At 49.5% G+C, this 18,321-nt stretch overlaps 1 protein-coding gene across 2 annotated transcripts in view; it reads right to left on the bottom strand.

Annotated features, from left to right (window-relative positions):
- The window catches only part of CUNH21orf58 (chromosome unknown C21orf58 homolog), a 64,727-nt gene extending 48,795 nt beyond the window's left edge, over positions 1–15,932 (bottom strand). Inside the window, exon 1 of one of the 2 annotated variants that reach the window (XM_073577529.1) lies at positions 15,851–15,932. The gene's annotated coding sequence lies outside the window, so the exon portion shown is untranslated. Of the gene's footprint in view, positions 1–5,820; positions 5,947–15,850 lie in introns of those variants that run through there. The other variant, XM_073577528.1, reaches the window with a different exon arrangement.
- Positions 15,933–18,321: the final 2,389 nt, after the last annotated feature.

Here is an 18,321-nt window from a genome sequence, read left to right on the forward strand (position 1 = left end):
CCCAAGATCTCTACTTGTACGGCAGACAGTTGTAGCCTGCTTCGGGGACTCCTTACTCCTGAGTCCCGGCTCACTATCCAAGTTGCTGTTGTGCCTCCAAGTCTTAGATGGGAGTAGTGCATTTACAGTCCACTACTCCACCGGTGTCTGCTGCAGAACCATTAGCATCCATACAACCTCGGGGACCGGGCCCCGGCCTTGCGCTTAGAACTTCTAGGCAAGGTTTTCCTCTAACCCACGTCCTCTGTTCTCTTTTCCTCCTTCGTTACGTACTAATCTCTCCTTCTCATGGAAGATCAGGTTTCAGTTCAATGTCTTTCTCCTTTCCTTTCCCGTGCCAGCAGACCCAGGTCACTGAGGTCTGCTGCAGCACCTCCTTCCTCCATCCCTCTCCGAGGGATCTCCTTTCCTCACTTCTCTCTGTGTGACTCCCCGACTGACTCTCTCTGACTACTAATCCTTCCCACTCTTTTATGTCTTCTAACTCCACCCGCCTCCCAGCACGTTTCGTGTCCCAAGCAGGGAGCCACCAAAGGTGCTCTGCTACACTCCAAGCAGGGAGCTGCAATGTGGCTTTGCTGAACTACTGTGCTGTGTGGGATGCAGATGTTGGAGCGTGATCAGGAGCCTCCAACTTACCTGGATGGTGAGGCACCACACCTCAGGAGGTGCAGTACCTCTGTGGCGACTGAGCCTCAGGGGCGCCACAACTTTCCCTAGGAAGCACACCCCTTGGTTCGAATGTATTCATTGTGGACAGCCATACACTTGAATAAAGTTCTTACAAATCGCATAGGCGGCCGACTCCGCTGTTTGGTCTCGGGTGGGGGTGACCAAGGCAAACTTGGTGAAATGGTCCACCATAATGAGGCAATGTGCATACCCCTGATGGGCAGGACCTATGGTTAGATAGTCCACCGTAAGAAGCTCCAGAGGGGCTAATATTACAATAATTTGCACCGGGGCTCGTTGCGCGTGGGGTTTAGCGAGCTCACACGAACGGCAGGTTCGACAAACTTCTTCTACAGCAGCGTGCAAGCGTGGGTGGTACACTCTCTGCTGTAGCCATTGTAAAGTCTTTTGAGCACCAAAATGAGCCCCCTTTTCATAGGCTTTCTGGGCCTGTTGGTTGAGATGGGCTCCAGGCACGATCACCTGCCATATCGTAGCTGACGTGGTTCGTGACGTGGCTTTTCGATATAAAAGTCCTTTTTTGATGGCTAGCCTTTTCCACTGGTGCAACATCAGCAACATATCTTGGGTCAGAGTCTGTCTTTGTGAGCCCGTGGGTAATTTACCAGTGGCCACCCATCGGTGCAGGAGTCCAATTTCTGTGTCTTCTTGTTGCTGCTGGATCCAGTTATCGCGGGGCTGTTCCAGCATCCCTCCTAGGAGTCCCGGATGAGGCGCTTCCTGCGCGTTGATTGTTGGCGCGGCGGTAGTAAGGGCGAACGGCGTCTCGTCTGCCTCTAATTCGTCGTCTCGACTTCTCCCTGGGGTGGTGTGACGGATTTTGGAGAGCGCGTCGGCATGCACGTTTTCAGCTCCCCGTTTGTAGATGATCTTATAATTGAATTTGGCCATCCGAGCCACCCACCGCTGCTCGAGGGCCCCCAGTTTGGCGTTCTCCAAATGGGCTAACGGGTTGTTATCGGTCCGCACTACCATCTTGGAGCCCGCCAGGTACTCTGCGAACCGCTCCGTCATTGCCCACACCACCGCGAGGAGATTGAGCTTAAAGGAGCTGTAGTTGTCCGGGTTACGTTCTGAGTCGTGCAGCGATCGGCTACCATAGGCGATCACTCTCTCCCGGCCGCCCTGCACCTGTGACAACACAGCTCCTAGTCCCTGAAGGCTCCCGTCGGTATGTAGGATGAACGGTTGCGAGAAATCCGCATATGCCAATACCGGGGCGTCTGAGAGCGCAGCCTTGAGATCTTGAAACGCATCCTCTTGCGGTTGCTGCCATTGGACTTTCCGACCATTCGCCCCGGCGGGAGCCCCCTTCAGCAGGTCCTGCAGGGCTCGAGCTCGGCGTGCAAAATTTTTCACGAACCGACGGTAAAAGCCGGCCAGCCCCAAGAAGGCCCGCACATCCTTTACCGTCTCGGGGGTAGGCCACCCCTGGATGGCAGCGACCTTTTCGAGGGATGGTCGGACGCCCTCTGCCGAGACGGTATGCCCCAGGTACTCGATTTGGGTGCGGAACAGGTGGCATTTCTGGGGCTTTACCTTTAACCCGCACTCCTGCAGCCGGCCGAGCACCTGCCCCAACCGCTTCAGGTGGTCCTCGAACGTGGCGGAGTAGATGATAATATCGTCCAGGTATATCAGAGTGGTTTCAAAGTTGAGGTCTCCTAAACACCGCTCCATCAACCGCTGGAAAGTTCCTGGGGCATTGGCCAGCCGAAATGGCATCCGATTGAACTCGAACAGTCCCATGGGAAGGATGAATGCCGTCTTGGCCCTGTCTTCCTCCGACATCAGCACCTGCCAGTACCCACTGGCCAGGTCAAGGGTTGAAAAGTACGTTGCATTCCCGAGAGCGGACAGAGACTCTTCTATGCGGGGTAGTGGATACGAATCCATGATGGTGCAGGCGTTCAACTTCCGATAATCCACGCAAAAACGCAAAGTACCATCTTTTTTCCGAACCAAGACAATAGGGGCCGCCCAAGGGCTCTGGCTTTCTCGTATGACCCCCTTCCGAAGCATTTGGGCTAACAGAGTTTTCACTTCCTGGTATAGCTGCGGTGGCATTTGTCGATATCACTCCGGGATGGGGGCCGCTCCTGCCGTGGGGATCCCATGCGTGATGGCCGTGGTACATCCGAAGTCGTCCTCGTGGCTGGCGAAGACACTGTAAAATTGTCCAAGAAGTGTCTCTACTTGGAGAAGCTGGGCTGGCGCTAGGCCGGACAGTTCGGCCCGCATTCTCTGCAGGATGACTCGACCCTTTTCTTGGGTCGAGGATGCGGCAGCCTGTTGGGTTTGTACCGTCACTGCCCAGGGATCTTCGGGTTGCACCCTCAACTGGACCGCGGGGTCCGGCAGCATCTCCTCCAATGGCCTTACTAGTTTGGCCATCTCGGCCCGGGGCTTCAGGGCGATACCCTGATCTTCCAGGTTGACACAACGTACCAAGACAGTCCCTTCCCGCACTGTGGCCAGGGAGCGGGCGAGCAGGATGCAGGCGCTCCGAGTAACATGGTTCCACCTGCACCTCCACGCCCTCCAGTGGTATCGGGGCGCGGATCGGCAGAGCCACCACCGTCTGCCCCGGAGGAAGCACGAGCGGGGGGGCCGCCGGTGCGATGACCTTGCCCAGCGTCTCACCCTCCTGACACTCCTGGAGCACTCGCGCTTCCCGCACCAACCGCTGGAAGACCTGCCCCTGAGCCGTGCGAGAACCCCACTGACTTAGGGTCTCCTGCGTGGTATCGTTGAGGAGTAGATTGCCGAACTCCTGCAGTATGTTCATGCCCAAGATGATCGGATGATGGTCGTTAGTCTCTCCTTGGGTTAGGACCACTCCCCGGCGACCGAGGGATTTTCCACACAATGTCATCTGAAGCCACACCACCCCGGCGACAGGTACCGGCAGTTGGTTTGCGGCCACTAGTCGTATCATAGGCCGCGGACACTCCCGTGCGAAGTGGCCCACACTCATAACACCGGGGCGGTGAGGCTTGGCCACCTCGGGTATTGCGAGGCCCCCAAGGCCCGGAATTGTAGCCAGGTCAACCGGGCGCGGGCTCTGTTCTCTTCTTCACTTCGGCCAGCTCACCCCGGATACTCTTCAGTTCCTGTCTCATTTCCTCAATCCATTGAGGTTCTTCGACCACGCTTACGGAGGAATCCATGCTCCGGGCCTTCCCCACAGGAGCCGTCAACCCCTGCTCTTGCTCTCGCACCCGGTCCTGACTTCCCACTTCGGAGAAGGCTATACGTGGGTTCACTCGGACCTGTTCCCGCATTGCCTGCTTGATTAGTGGGTCCCGGAGTCCAGTCACTAGCAGGTCACGCAATGTAATGTCGATGGGCCCTACCCCCATTCCGTCCTTCCTTTCTATGGCGGTGTGTAGCTCCTGGAGGGCGTTCATATACTGGGTGATGGTCTCCCCCTCCCCCTGCATCCGACTGAACAACTGGGTTCTCAACTCCCCCACGTCTGTCGGATCCCCGTTAGTCTCTTCCAGGATCTGCACATTTGTTATTCTGTGCTTTCTTTTTGTGTTTCAGGATCTGTAAGACCCTGGCGAAGGTGTTGCGACGCCCCGGGGGTCTCAACATAACCGACTTCCGGGCCTCCCCATCCAGCGTCATAAGGGCCACCTTAGCCTCTAGATCGGGAGTCATGGGGTGCATACGGAAGAGGCCCCGCATACGTTCGGTCCAGCTCCACAATAGGGTATCGGAGCCAGAAAACCGGGGCAAGTTACTTAGCATAGCTCCCAGGGAGATGCTGGAGCGGGGGCCCCCATCATCCGCGGCGCCCGCAGCCCTACTCTGATAAGGCGCACCGCCATCTGTGCTCGGAGACTGCATCCTGCCAAATGTAAATTGCTCAGTAGCACAGATGAACCATCAGAGCACGCTAACCTACATGAGTTGATAATTTTACATAGTTATCTAATCTATTCTAGAGCTTTTGTTAAAGTAGTTTTTGAAACGTCAGAATGTAATGCTCGGCATTTGCTTACAACTTGCAGGACATATTGCTTTTGTTCTTCATCTTTTGTCAGAAGGTCGTTAAAGTCGGTTACTTCCTACCTCTTTTAATTTTTCTTTCCTAACTTTTGGATTTACAACCCTAGCGTGCTCTGATGGGTTCATCTGTGCTACTGAGCAATTTATTAGCCATTAACAACTTTTCATTGTCTGTAATGGTGGGATCAAAAAACGATAATCCCACCAACTCTGCATTCAAATACCACAAATGGTTCGAAAATTTGGTCAGGGCTATTTCTGCAATGTTGTTGTCACATTCTTTATAGTCTAACAGACTATGCAAAATACCTAAATCTTAAAATACCTCAATTTGGATTTTTTCAAACTTTGAGCGACGAGTGGCACGGGTTAATGTCGTTTGATCGAGCTCAAATTTTGGCTATCTCAATATCTGGAAAGGGGAATCGTTTTGTGGGGTCCAGACGGACAAAATTCCGACATCGATTTTTTGCGGTCACCCTAGTGCACACGTTGTGGATTCTGCTGCGGATCTGGCCCTGTGGATGCACAGCAGATTCTGCTGCGGTGTACAGTACCATTAAAGTGAAGCCAAAATGAAAAATGCCGTGCACATGCTGCGGATTTCTCCGCTCAGATTTGCTCTGGATTAAAATCCGCAGCATGTCACTTCTTTGTGCGGAATCCGGAGCGGTTTTACACTTGCTCCATTATAGAAATCCGCAGGTGTAAAACCGCAGGAGAAATCCGCACAAAAAACGCTGAAAATCCACAGATAATCCGCACTAAATCCACAGGTCATTTTACCTGTGGATTTAGTAAAATCCTGGCGGAAAATTCCACAGCAGAATCCGCAACGTGTGCACATACCCTTAGCAGATTGTAGCTAAGAAGTTTCAGTAACGTTAAGTAGTACTTTTGTCTGACCCCTTCACTAGTCGTGACTTTGCTTGGTCACTATTGTTCTAGGCACATGGAGCTCCCGCTAGGGCAGTGGGGATACTCGGTACCGGGCCAGTATTCAAAGGGGATGTGTCACGGAAGCAGTGACCCGGTCCGTGGCCCTGGGCGTCCAATTAAAAGGATATTTACAAGGGAATAAAGTTTATAATAAAATGTTCGTAACGCCACCTGTGGTTTCTGGTCAGAGGTGACCATCACTGCAGAGCAGATCCTCTGGGACTGATGGTAATGCAGCTAAGTTGGTGCAGCTCTACACAGGCAGAGCTTTGTCCCAGGGCGGTTGGTATGTAGATGTTAGAGGTAGTGATGATAGATGTAGCAGAGTTGGGTAGGTGTGCAGGAATAATTAGAGGACACAGCTGGGTGCAGTTTCCTTTACCTTTTAGGCTATGTGCACACGCTGCAGATTTTCTATCTGCGGAACCGCAGGTAAAATGACCTGCGATTTATCATCTCTACAATGGAGGAGATGGTAAACCGCAGCAGAATCCGCAGAAAAGAATTGACATGTCATTTCTTTCTGCGGATTCAAAACCGCAGCTTTTCCGCAGTTAAAAATCCGCAGCATGTGCACAGCAGAATGTAAATCCCATAGGATAACATGCTACTGTACACTGTCTGCAGAACTGCTGCAGTTCTGCTGCGGCCAAAACCGCAGCGTGTGCACATAGCCTTAGGGTATGTGCACACGTTGCGGATTCTGTTGCGGATCCGCAGCAGATTTGGCCCTGCGGATCCGCAGCAGTTTCTGCTGCGTTGTACAGTACCTTTTATCTTTTATATTCAATTGAAATAAAAAAAATGCAGTGCACATGCTGTGGATTTTTCCGCTCGGATTAGCTGCAGTTTTAAATCCGCAGCATGTCAAATATTTGTGCGGAATCCGCAGCCGTTTGACACCTGCTCCATGACCAGGTGTCAAAACGCAGAGGAAAACCGCAGGCTAATCCGCAGGTCTAGCCAAATCCGAGCGGAAAAATCCGCAGCACAATCTGCAACGTGTGCACATACCCTTACTGAGCAATGCAGGTACAGTCCAGGGCTCAGGTTACAGAAGGTTCTGGAGTCGGTCAGCCTGGAAGCAATTTGGGAATCTCTGTTATGAGTGAGTTACCGAGGAGGAAAAACAAATACAAGCTAAGCCACAGAAAACCGGAGAGGTTGGTAACTAAGCGGATTGCAGACCCCTGATCCTAACCACACAACTAGCAGTAGCCGTGGAGCATACGTACGATGATCATAGATGCCTCGTCACAGCCGGAGAGCTAAATAAAACTAAAGCAAGAAAAGGGGAAATCTAAACTGCCCCAGAGCAGACCCCAATGCAATAGACAGCCCCCAAACATGTATTGTCGGTGAGAAAAGATGAAAACACAAACACAGATAGAAAAATAGGCTGAGCAAACAATGGGGCCCACACTAACTAGAAAGGACAGGAAAGATGCTGTCTGCAATCACGCACAAAACCCTGCCCAAAAATGTCCAACACTTTCTGATAACAAAAACCCTGAAGTCACTAGACTTCAATTCCCTATATCAGCAGTCTGGTATATTCTGAAGACAGAGCAAAAAGAGACCAATCTGATCAGGGACAAAAAGCAAACTGGCATAAACAGAGACATAAGAATGGAAATTCAGCACAGCCCCAGCAGGGGCTGGCTGACCACAAAAACTGAGTAAACCAGGCCAAATCTCATGTGAAAAAATAGCAGAGCACACTTAGCTTGAGAAGGCAGGAACAGAACTGGAAACCAGAACCTCAGGGCAGGAAAAAATCACCAGCACAAAATTAGGGAGTCGGCTGTCTTAAATCCAGTCAGAGACTCCTGATGTCCACTCACAGTCCTCCTCCTCAGGTGACAGGTCTCTGCCATTTAGATCAGCTTCATTACCTACTGTTACCACTAGAGGGAGCCTGGATGGAGAACTCACGACTCCTCTGTCAACACATCCAGCTCCTATCACGCTTACCCTTATCTGCAGGAGGGTATCGTGACCGGTCAGCGGTCCCGGCGTCAGCGTACCAACTCAGACCACGGGGCTGTCAGAGGGGCCTGTGTAGGAACACAGTTTGGGAGGTCGCAGGGCCTGTGGAAGGGGCGGAGCGCTGGTAGACGCGCTTAGAGGCTGCAGGACCAAGCACCACGTGACCTGTGACATCAGAGGGGGCGGAGCTTATCGCAGGGACGCTGAGGTGACGAGCAGGGGGCTCAGAGAGCCAGGGGTTTATACAGTAGCGATGGTCAGACAATCCAGAAGTCATACACAGGAGGAGCAATGCGGTACAGAATCAGGCAGAACAAGAATGGTCAGGCAAGCAGGAGGTCAGGCACGGGTCGGGCTGCACGGTACAAAATCAGAAGGCGAGAGGGTAGTCGAGGGAAGCCAAAGGTCAGAACACGGGTTGAGCAGGACGGTACCAAATAAGAAAGCCAAGAGACAAAACCAGAAACCAGACCAAATCATACACACCATAGACACGGGAACAGGCGAGAGGCACTTAGCAAAGACAGGGTCGGACACACTCAAGTATGAAGTATAAACGACAGGGAAGGTTGCTCGCCTGTGGCCATAAATACCCTCCCTAAGGTCAAAGAGAGGCTCTAACCATTAACCCTTCGCTTGTCAGACCAAAATTCCAGATACCATGACAGTACCCCTCCCTCAACGGGGGGCCTCCGGACCGCCAGGTCTTCCTGGGTATCGAGCATTATATGCCCTGACCAGGCGATCTGCGTGTACTGACCTGGCCGGCACCCAGGATCGATCCTCCGGGCCATACCCTTTCCAATGGATGAGGTACTGCAAAGAACCACGAACCCATCGAGATTGCACATTTTTTTGCACCTCGAACTCCATGTGACCGTCCACTGATATAGGCGGTGGTAGAGGAGTACGTACCTCTCTTACAGAACCTACCGGCTTAAGCAAGGATCTATGAAAAACATTGTGCACCTTCAGGGAGGATGGGAGACGTAGCCGATAAGCCACTGGATTAATCACCTCCGTTATTACATAGGGACCAATAAATTTGGGACCCAACTTTGCTGATGGCAGTTTTAACGTTATATTCCGTGTTGAGAGCCAAACCTTGTCCCCATAATGCAAGTCCTGACCTGGACCCCTCTTCCTATCAGCAAAACGTTTGTACCTTCCCTGAGCCTTTTCAATACTTGCGCGAACCCTTGACCATAAACCACTGATCTGCCTAAATGAATCTTCTACCCCTGGACAATTTGAATCCAACCGCGAAAACTTACCAAAATGAGGATTTAATCCAAGGTTAATAAAAAAAGGTGACCTACCGGTGGACTGGTTAATTCGGTTATTAAAGGCCAACTCCGCCAGTGGTAATGCATCACACCAGTCTTCTTGCAGTGTAGCAGTCAAACATCGAAGGATTTCTTCCAAAGACTGGTTGGTGCGCTCCATTTGCCCATTACTCTCCGGGTGATAGGCTGAGGAAAAAGACAAAGATATCCCCAACTTCCTACAAAAAGCCTGCCAAAACTTTGCAATAAATTGTGTCCCCCTATCAGAAACGATATTGGTCGGTACCCCATGGAGACGAATGATTTGGGAAAGGAAGTGTTTAGAAAGGACCTCGTCAGACGGTAGTTAAGTCATGGGTACGAAATGTGCCATTTTCGAAAACCTATCCACCACTACCCAAATGACGGTATTACCCTTGGAGGGGGGGAGGTTGGTAATGAAATCCATGGACAAATGAGTCCATGGTCTTTCTGGAATTGGCAGTGGTACCAATTCCCCGGCCGGCCAGCAATGAGAGTTCTTAGAACGGGCGCACACCCCACAGGCCATGACATACTCCTTAATTTCTGTACACATTGATGGCCACCAAAACATTCTCTTTACCGCCTCATAAGTGACCGCAATACCTGGGTGGGCCCCCAACTTAGAATCGTGAAACTCCCGTAAGAGCTTGGACCGTAAGACCTGTGGTACAAACAATTTATTAGGCGGTTTGGCCCTTGGAGCTAAAGATTGAGCTCCCACAATCTCTCGCTCCAACTTTGACGAAAGCTCGGCTATCACCACCCCGGGTTGAAGAATGGATGAGGGAGGATCGGGGGCAGAAAGAGGTTCAAAACTCCATGACAATGCGTCCGCTTTCACGTTCTTAGAACCAGGCCGGAAAGTTATGGAGAACTGGAACTGGGAAAAAAAAAGTGACCACCGAGCCTGCCAGGGAGTCAACCTTTTGCTGTTTTGATGTACTCCAAATTTTTATGGTCAGTGATAACCGTAATTGGATGTTCTGCCCCTTCCAAAAAATGCCTCCATTCTTCAAACGCCAGTTTTATAGCCAAGAGCTCTCTATTCCCCACATCATAATTTCTCTCTGCAGGAGAGAATTTCTTGGAAAAAAAAGCACAGGGTCTGAGATTAGTTAATGTAGACGATCCTTGAGAAAAAAACAGCCCCCACCCCCACCTCAGACGCATCCACCTCTACCACAAATGGCTGTGATGGATTAGGCTGCACCAGAACTGGTGCAGACATAAAGCAATTCTTCAGACTCACAAAAGCTTGTTTGGCCGGAAGGGACCAATTCTTTATATCGACCCCCTTACATGTGAGATTGGTAAGAGGTTTCACTATCTGAGAAAAACCCTTGATAAACCTCCGATAATAATTTGCAAACCCCAGAAAACGCTGTAGACCCTTCAGGTCTTGTGGCTGGACCCAATCTGCAATGGCCTGCACCTTCTTGGGATCTATACGAAACCCCTGTGGAGAAATAATTAGCCCTAGAAAAGTTAGCTCCTGCACAAAACAGGTACACTTTTCTAGTTTAACAAACAATTGGTTCTCCCTGAGTCTCTGGAGAACAATCTTAACATGAGATAGGTGAGACTGTTCGTCTGTGGAGAAAACCAAGATATCATCTAAATAAATGACAATAAGGCGGCCAATCAGGTCCACAAAAATCACATTAATAAAATTCTGAAAAACTGCTGGTGCGTTGGCGAGACCGAATGGCATCACAAGATTCTCAAACAACCCTTCAGTAGTAAGAAACGCCGTTTTCCATTCATCCCTCTCTTTAATCTAATAAGATTATAAGCCCCCCTAAGGTCCAGTTTGGAGAACCATTTTGCTCCCGAGAGTTGATTGCACAGATCGGGAATCAGCGGTAAGGGATATGCATTTTTAACAGTGATTTTATTAAGTTCCCGTAAGTCGAGGTAGGGACGCAGGCCACCATCTTTCTTTTTAACAAAGAAGAACCCCGCTGCTATTGGGGAGACCGAAGGTCTGATATGCCCTTTACGGAGACTTTCCTTTATATATTTTTTCATGGCCAAACGTTCAGGCCCTGATAAATTAAACAGACGGGCTTTGGGTAATTTGGCCCCTGGGACTAAATCAATGTTGCAGTCAAAAGGCCTATGTGTGGATAATGCCTCAGCCTCGCTTTCGGAGAACACATCCTCAAAGTCTTTCAGGCACTCCAGAATGCCCTCCAGACACACAGAAGACTCCAAGACAGGTTTTGCAGGGGAAACACAACACACAGCTTTATAGGAACAGTCATTACATTTCAGACCCCATTTAACAATAACCCTCCTTTCCCAGTCAATTACCGGGTTGTGCCGCTGAAGCCACGGCATACCCAACACCAGCCCTTCCGGTAGATTATCCATAATGAAACATCTTCTCTCCTCCACATGGGAGGAGCCAACCTGTAACACAAAGGTATCGGTGGTATAACGAATCCCCGAACGGGTGAGAGGGGAGGAGTCAATTGCCACGATTTTCAACGGGGTCTCTAACCTGACTGTCCCTATCTTGACCCTGGAGACGGTGCTGGCACTGACCAGGTTAAGTGAGGAACCGCAGTCCACCAAAGCTGTGGAAAAAAACGACATTTGTCTACCAGCAGTTCAACATCAAGCAACAGCTTGGGGCATGAGGAAAAAGGTACCTGCGGGTCTGGGCAGCCTCCTCGATCACTACCCAGACCTAGTAGTTTCCCGACGGTTGGGAGGACGAGGGACAGGACGGACAGTCTCTCCTCCAATGTCCTGCTTCTCCACAATAAAAGCACAGCTGTTTATCCCACCGGCGTCTCCTCTCTTTCTTTTTGATGGATGTGGCACCAATCTCCATGGGTATAGCACTGGCCCCCACCTTCTTGCTCCAAGCGAACAGAGGTGATTCGGAGTGCATCACCCCACTGGCCCTTAACCGTCGATCCATCCGAACTGCCTGTGTCATGGCATCTTCCAGGGTAACAGGAGGCGGATGTAGGGCTAGTGCGTCCTGAAGGCGTTCTGCTAAGCCCCTACGGAACAGACCGCGGAGGGCCACATCATCCCAAGTGACTTCCGCTGCCCACCGCCGAAACTCAGAACAATACCACTCTGCAGAGTGCCGACCCTGACGTGCGCTCATCACCATGTCCTCCGCCAAGCGTACTCGATCAGTCTCATCATAGATACGGCCCAAGGCCTCAAAAAACGCATCCACAGTCATACGTTCTGGTGCTGTGGGTGCTAACGAAAATGCCCAGGCTTGTGGGGCACCTCGCAACAGGGAGATAACTACCCCCACCCTTTGAAATTCTCCCCCGGACGAGCGAGGTCTCAGGGAGAAAAACAATTTGCACCCCTCCCGGAACGCTCTGAACTCCTTTTTGTCTCCAGAAAAGGAGTCAGGCAGTTTAACCGGGGATTCAGGGGACGTAAGGGATACATCCCTACTCTCGGAGGACATAGCCCCTTGCACAGTATTAACCATCTGCTGCTGGGTATGAGCTATACTGCGCTGTTCAACACTCATTTTCTGGAACATTTGGGAGAGCTGCATCACTTGCTCCGACAATGCCTGCATCGGGTCCATGACCGCAGCAGTCCCCCACACACTCACACACAAATATCGAAACAGGTAGTAACAGAAGGATGAGTGGGGGGGGAAGAAAAAGTAATGGTCGTTTATAATATCACGCTTACCCTTATCTGCAGGAGGGTAGCGTGACCGGTCAGCGGTCCCGGCGTCAGCGTAGCAACTCAGACCACGGGGCTGTCAGAGGGGCCTGTGTAGGAACACAGTTTGGGAGGTCACAGGACCTGTGGAAGGGGCGGAGCGCTGGAGCGCTGGTAGAAGCGCTGAGGCTGCAGGACCTAGCACCACGTGACCTGTGACGTCAGAGGGGGTGGAGCTTATCACAGGGACGCTGAGGTGATGGACAGGGGGCTCAGAGAGCCAGGGGTTTATACAGTAGCGATGGTCAGACAATCCAGAAGTCATACACAGCAGGAGCAATGTGGTACAGAATCAGGCAGAACAAGAATGGTCAGGCACGGGTCGGGCTGCACGGTACAAAATCAGAAGGCGAGAGGGTAGTCGAGGGAAGCCAAAGGTCAGAACACGGGTCGAGCAGGACGGTACCAAATAAGAAAGCCAAGAGACAAAACCAGAAACCAGACCAGATCATACACACCATAGACACGGGAACAGGCGAGAGGCACTTAGCAAAGACAGGGTTGGACACACTCAAGTATGAAGTATAAACGACAGGGAAGGTTGCTCGCCTGTGGCCATAAATACCCTCCCTGAGGTCAAAGAGAGGCTCTAACCATTAACCCTTCGCTTGTCAGACCAAAATTCCAGATACCATGACAGCTCCACCACCCTCACCAGAAGCCAGAGGTAAACCAGAAAATGAGTTCACAACAAATCTCCTTATGCAGGTGGGTTGTGAGGTCTCCTTTCTAGCGCAATTCTCTGAGGTACTTGCTGCTGTAAAACTCTCAAGTTCCTCCTCTCTCTGTCTGGCACTTAGGTAGAACTCCACTCACATGACAGGTAACTGTAGCCTGCTTCAGGGATCGCTCCTATCTGGCATTTCCGGCTCACACATGCTGTTATGTCATAGAGTATCAGTTGTGGACATAGGATCTGCGGTCTTCTGTCCTCTGGATTCTGCTGCTGGGGCTTTAGTGCCCACACAGCCTCGGGGACCCGGTCTCTGGCGCTCAAGCCTGGGGGTGAGCTCAGCTATAGCTCCTGTCCCCCAGCTCCTCTCCACACGTGCTTTCTCAACCCTGTTCAGGCACTAACTACCTACTAACTTCCTGCTTATGACCAGAGAGCAGCTCCCCAGAAGTTGGTTTTAGAGCTCCTTCTGCTGGAGCAGGAACTGTGCTGTATGCTGGAACTACCTGGTAAGGAGATTCCTTCTTTGCTTCCAGGCATGACATCACTCCCCCTGGAGGGAGGCAAGGCCACTGTGGCAACCGAACTCCTGGGGTGCCACACACATATACAACTGACCTGTATTCTTTACTGTACTCTGTTTGTTGATCTATTGCTGCCTGACCTTGGACCTCGATCTCACCTTTTGCCACTTTGCTCTGCTCCGCTATCTTCCATTACCTGACTAAGCCTTTGTCTTTCCCCTTTAGTTTATGTTTGACTACCCTGCCTCACAGCTTGTAAATGAGTAGTGACTAGCGTCACATATCCCCACTGAATCAAAGATAGAGCTAATCATATCTTACAGGATATTGATAGAAATTACATTTTAAGGGAGAAATATCAAGAAACTAATTGAGTTGCTAATCAAATTACCTTTAGCTCCATATTCAGTCTCCAATTTTTTGATGTTACATGCACCAGTAAAAAACAATGTTACATCAAGACCAAAAATTGAGACATCCACTTTGCCATGCTGTCAATTTTGTGTCAAAAAAGCACCAACATTTGGCAACTTTCTTTCTCCTAGTCTATATCTATATGATACCCTTAAAATTAACTGCACGTGGTTAAGCACAAAAAGATTTTTTCCTTGAGGCCATAATGTTTTCACGTGTTACAAACATGTGGACCGAACTAAAACCTTTACATCATTAGCTACACAGAAGTCCTTTAATATTAATTCCTACACTAATAGACTTTTGTAGTATATTTGATCCAGGTACAGATTGGGACTGAAATTCAGCCTTGGCATTTAAAATCACACAGGCCCATGCTGTCCCTGTCCCCAACGCTGGATGAGATATATTACTAATATTACCCTGCATGAAGGAAAGCAAGGTTTACGACAAGACCAATATTTCTAATGATTCCCGTGGCCTACTGGGGTAAGTGATGGAGTCAGTGACTTTGTCCTCCGTCACAACTCCTAACAGTATGGGTGTCTTGATAACACGGATTCTGTTAACAATGTAGCAAACACGACAGCCCACGACCAGACAGGCCCTTCTGGCATTTGAGGGAATTGCCAGATGGCCAGTCCGGCCCTGATATGATCACATGTACTACATGCAGCCTACAATATGTGAGCAGCACATCACAATGGGACCATTAAAAATATGATTTTGGAAACATTTATTTGATGAGGTTAAAAAACTAATTTAAATGCTCTGATGTTTCCAAACATTTTTCTGAGTAACACGAAGGAGATGTCTCCTCATGCCGTTTCTTTGGGATTGAATGAGTTAAAAAGCCCATCGGGGTGCTGAACCATGAATCATGGTGGATCTACTCACTACAAACAAGAGTATCGACAGGTTTACATCTCAGGCAGGACTTGATTTATCATTAAGATTTACATAATTACAAAATGAATTTTTTATGTATATTTATTACTCAACTGTGTTGAGACTTTCATAAACGTGGTCGTAGGTTCTTCGTTGCCATGTGATTAAACTTACCTATTCACTAACCTTCCTGCAATGGCTAAAGGACAGTAGCATCTGAAACGCGTTTTGCTTTTACAATGACGGCATGTAGCTACGATTGTTTTTAACACCTCTCAGTAAGACTTTTTGGATCTTAATGGACGTTCCTGGAAGCTGGGTTTCCCTACCTTGTTCCTCAGCACCTGTTGAATCATCAATTGATCCGCGTCTCCGGACTCTCCAGGGGGTGAGCTGACTCTTCTCCTGTTTATATTATACATTATAATGGTTACGAGTGGTATCCGTGACAAAACAGATGCCACACGTACCTGAAACACGGACATGTGGAGGGCTTAATCAAGGGGATCTGCCTGTCAAATAAAGAAAGCCATTGTGAACAGGTCCCTTCATCCAATGTCTGACCCAAAGTCGTAGTCCATGGAAAGCTCCATTATCTGCTGCTGAACCCATAAATCTGCTTTTGACAATGATACACCCCAATAGATCTGATCCATGCCTTGTCCCTGTATGGAAGAGTGTGCATTTACCTGGATCCTTTCGTCTTTATTCCCAGCACTGGATTTTCTGAATGTGGCCCTGGTCACTCAGCTGCAGAGCTTGTTGCTCGTCTGTACCTGTAAACAATCTTGTATCTAAGGCATGTGACTAGTGGCAATCCCCCTCCACGCCCGGGATCCAGCTCTAATCATTGAGCTATGTGTACTGTTTCATAGTGACAATGATTTGATGTCACCCCAGCTTCCTCACCCATTATCAGTGTATTGTTCTGCTAATTCATACACCTGCTGCAGAAAGTAGGAAGCTTAGTGATAAATGCAAAAGTTTATTAAAGGGGATGTCCAGGTTTGGCATGAAAGTCTGCATTCACTCTATGTGCCTGCAGACTAGTGAATTCTTCCTTACAGCGTGTTCAGTGCACGCTACCAGGATTCCTCTGCGCCAGGAGCGGGCGGTCATGTAATGCAACGTGCATACTTTGGGCTACATTATATATTATGTATATATTCTGTGCATAATAGGCCCCATATATGATGATCCAGTGTATGATGGTCCCCATATATGGTGCTTTATGCATTTAATAGCCCCCTGTGTCTGTACTGTTATATACTGATAACCGGCATTACATGAACACTCGATTCTTACACTATGGCTGGTCCAAACAATGAAAGCAATTGTTACCATCCACCTTTTGTGTCTCCCCTTTTTCCTCATAGATTGTAAGCTTGCGAGCAGGGTCCTCATTCCTCTTTGTATCTGTTTTGATCTGTGTGATTATTGTTATGCTGTAATGTCTTTTGTCTGTACAAGTCCCCTCTGAAATGTAAAGCGCTGCAGAATATATTGACGCTGTAGAAATAAAATTATTAGATGATGCTCCAGTGTATGATAGGCCCAATATAATGCTTCATATATAATGGGCCCAATATGATGTTCCAGTGTATGGTGGGCCCCATATAATGCTCCATATATAATGGCCCCATATGTTGCTCCAGTTTTATGATGGGCTCCACATAATGCTCCATATATAATGGGCCCCATATATGATGCTCCAGTGTATGATGGGCCCCATACAATGCTCCATATATAATGGGCCCCATATATGATGCTTCAGTGTATGATGGGCCCAATATATGATGCTCCAGTGTTTGATGGGCCCCATATAATGTTCCATATATAATGGGCCCCATCTATGATGCTCCATATATAATGGGCCCCATATAGATGCTTCAGTGTATGATGGGACCCATACAATGCTCCATATATAATGGTCACCATATAGTGCTCCCTACATAATGGGTACCATATATGATGCTTCAGTGTATGATGGGCCCAATATATGATGCTCCAGTGTTTGATGGGCCCCATTTAATGCTCCATATATAATGGGCCCCATATAGATGCTTCAGTGTATGATGGGACCCATATAATGCTCCCCATGTGATGCTCTGAACATAAAAAAATGAAATCCTCACCTCTCCTCGCTCGCCGCTGCTCTGCTCCGGACTCCTGAGTGTCGGCGTCTTCCAGCTCTCTGCACTGTGACTGCTCAGGCAGAGGGCCCAAACTGGTCACGTCATTGAGCCCAGTGACATGAAACATTACAGTCAGGAGACGTGGAAGACGCTGCAGCGGTGGAATAGGGCGAGGTAAGTATTGCAAGTGTCGGGGCCCGAGCAAGTGAGTGCCGGCACAGACACCCATAGCACGCTGCTGTCCCTGATGGCATGTTGGCCCCCGCTGTCTACTCAGGGCCCCGGCCCATTCTCAGGTAGCAGGCTTTGGCTCCTTCCACAATAAGATTCAGAACTAGGCTCACAGGAGCAGAGCCTGACTTGGTTCTCAGCCATTCTTGGGTGTTCTTAGCTGTGTGTTTTGGGTAATTACCCTGTTGGGGGACCAGTGGTTCGCTACTCAGACCAAGCTTTCTGACACATTTTGACTCTTGAGATTTAATTGTACCCCACAAAAAAAACAGGCCCCCCATGGCGGCCATATTGATGGAAAAATAAAACCGTTATGGCTCTGGGAAGGGGAGGAAAAAATAAAACAAAGATACAGCAGATCGTCAAGGGGTTAATTTTTTTGCCATTTCATCTCCCCAAAATATAAAGAGACAATAAAGTCTCTGGAACCCCAATATGGATATGGCAAACGCCACAGCCGGAAATCACACGTGCGCGGCCGCCTCACAGCAAAGGATCGACATCGATCCGGCGACAACTCCCAGCCTGCTTCCCTCAACGGAACTTATATTTCCCGGTTAGCCATATGCACGCCTCTGATTGGTTGTTAGTAATGGGGGCGTGTCCACACGCGAGAAAGATGCGGAAGAGACATCCATAAGCTTGTTCCTCAGGAATTCAATCACCATAGTAACTAGGGGCACGCCCCCTGCTGGGGGGGAGGTGTTAACCCTGAACTCCCCTCCAATTAGATCTTAGTGGTGCAAGTTCGTTTTGTTAGGCGTGGCCATAACCGATCGCTGGGAGCTGATTGG

This window comes from Dendrobates tinctorius, unplaced genomic scaffold (genome assembly GCF_039654945.1).
Source record: "Dendrobates tinctorius isolate UK_male_01 unplaced genomic scaffold, ASM3965494v1 ptg000056l, whole genome shotgun sequence".
In the NCBI taxonomy this organism is placed as follows: Eukaryota; Metazoa; Chordata; class Amphibia; order Anura; family Dendrobatidae; genus Dendrobates; species Dendrobates tinctorius.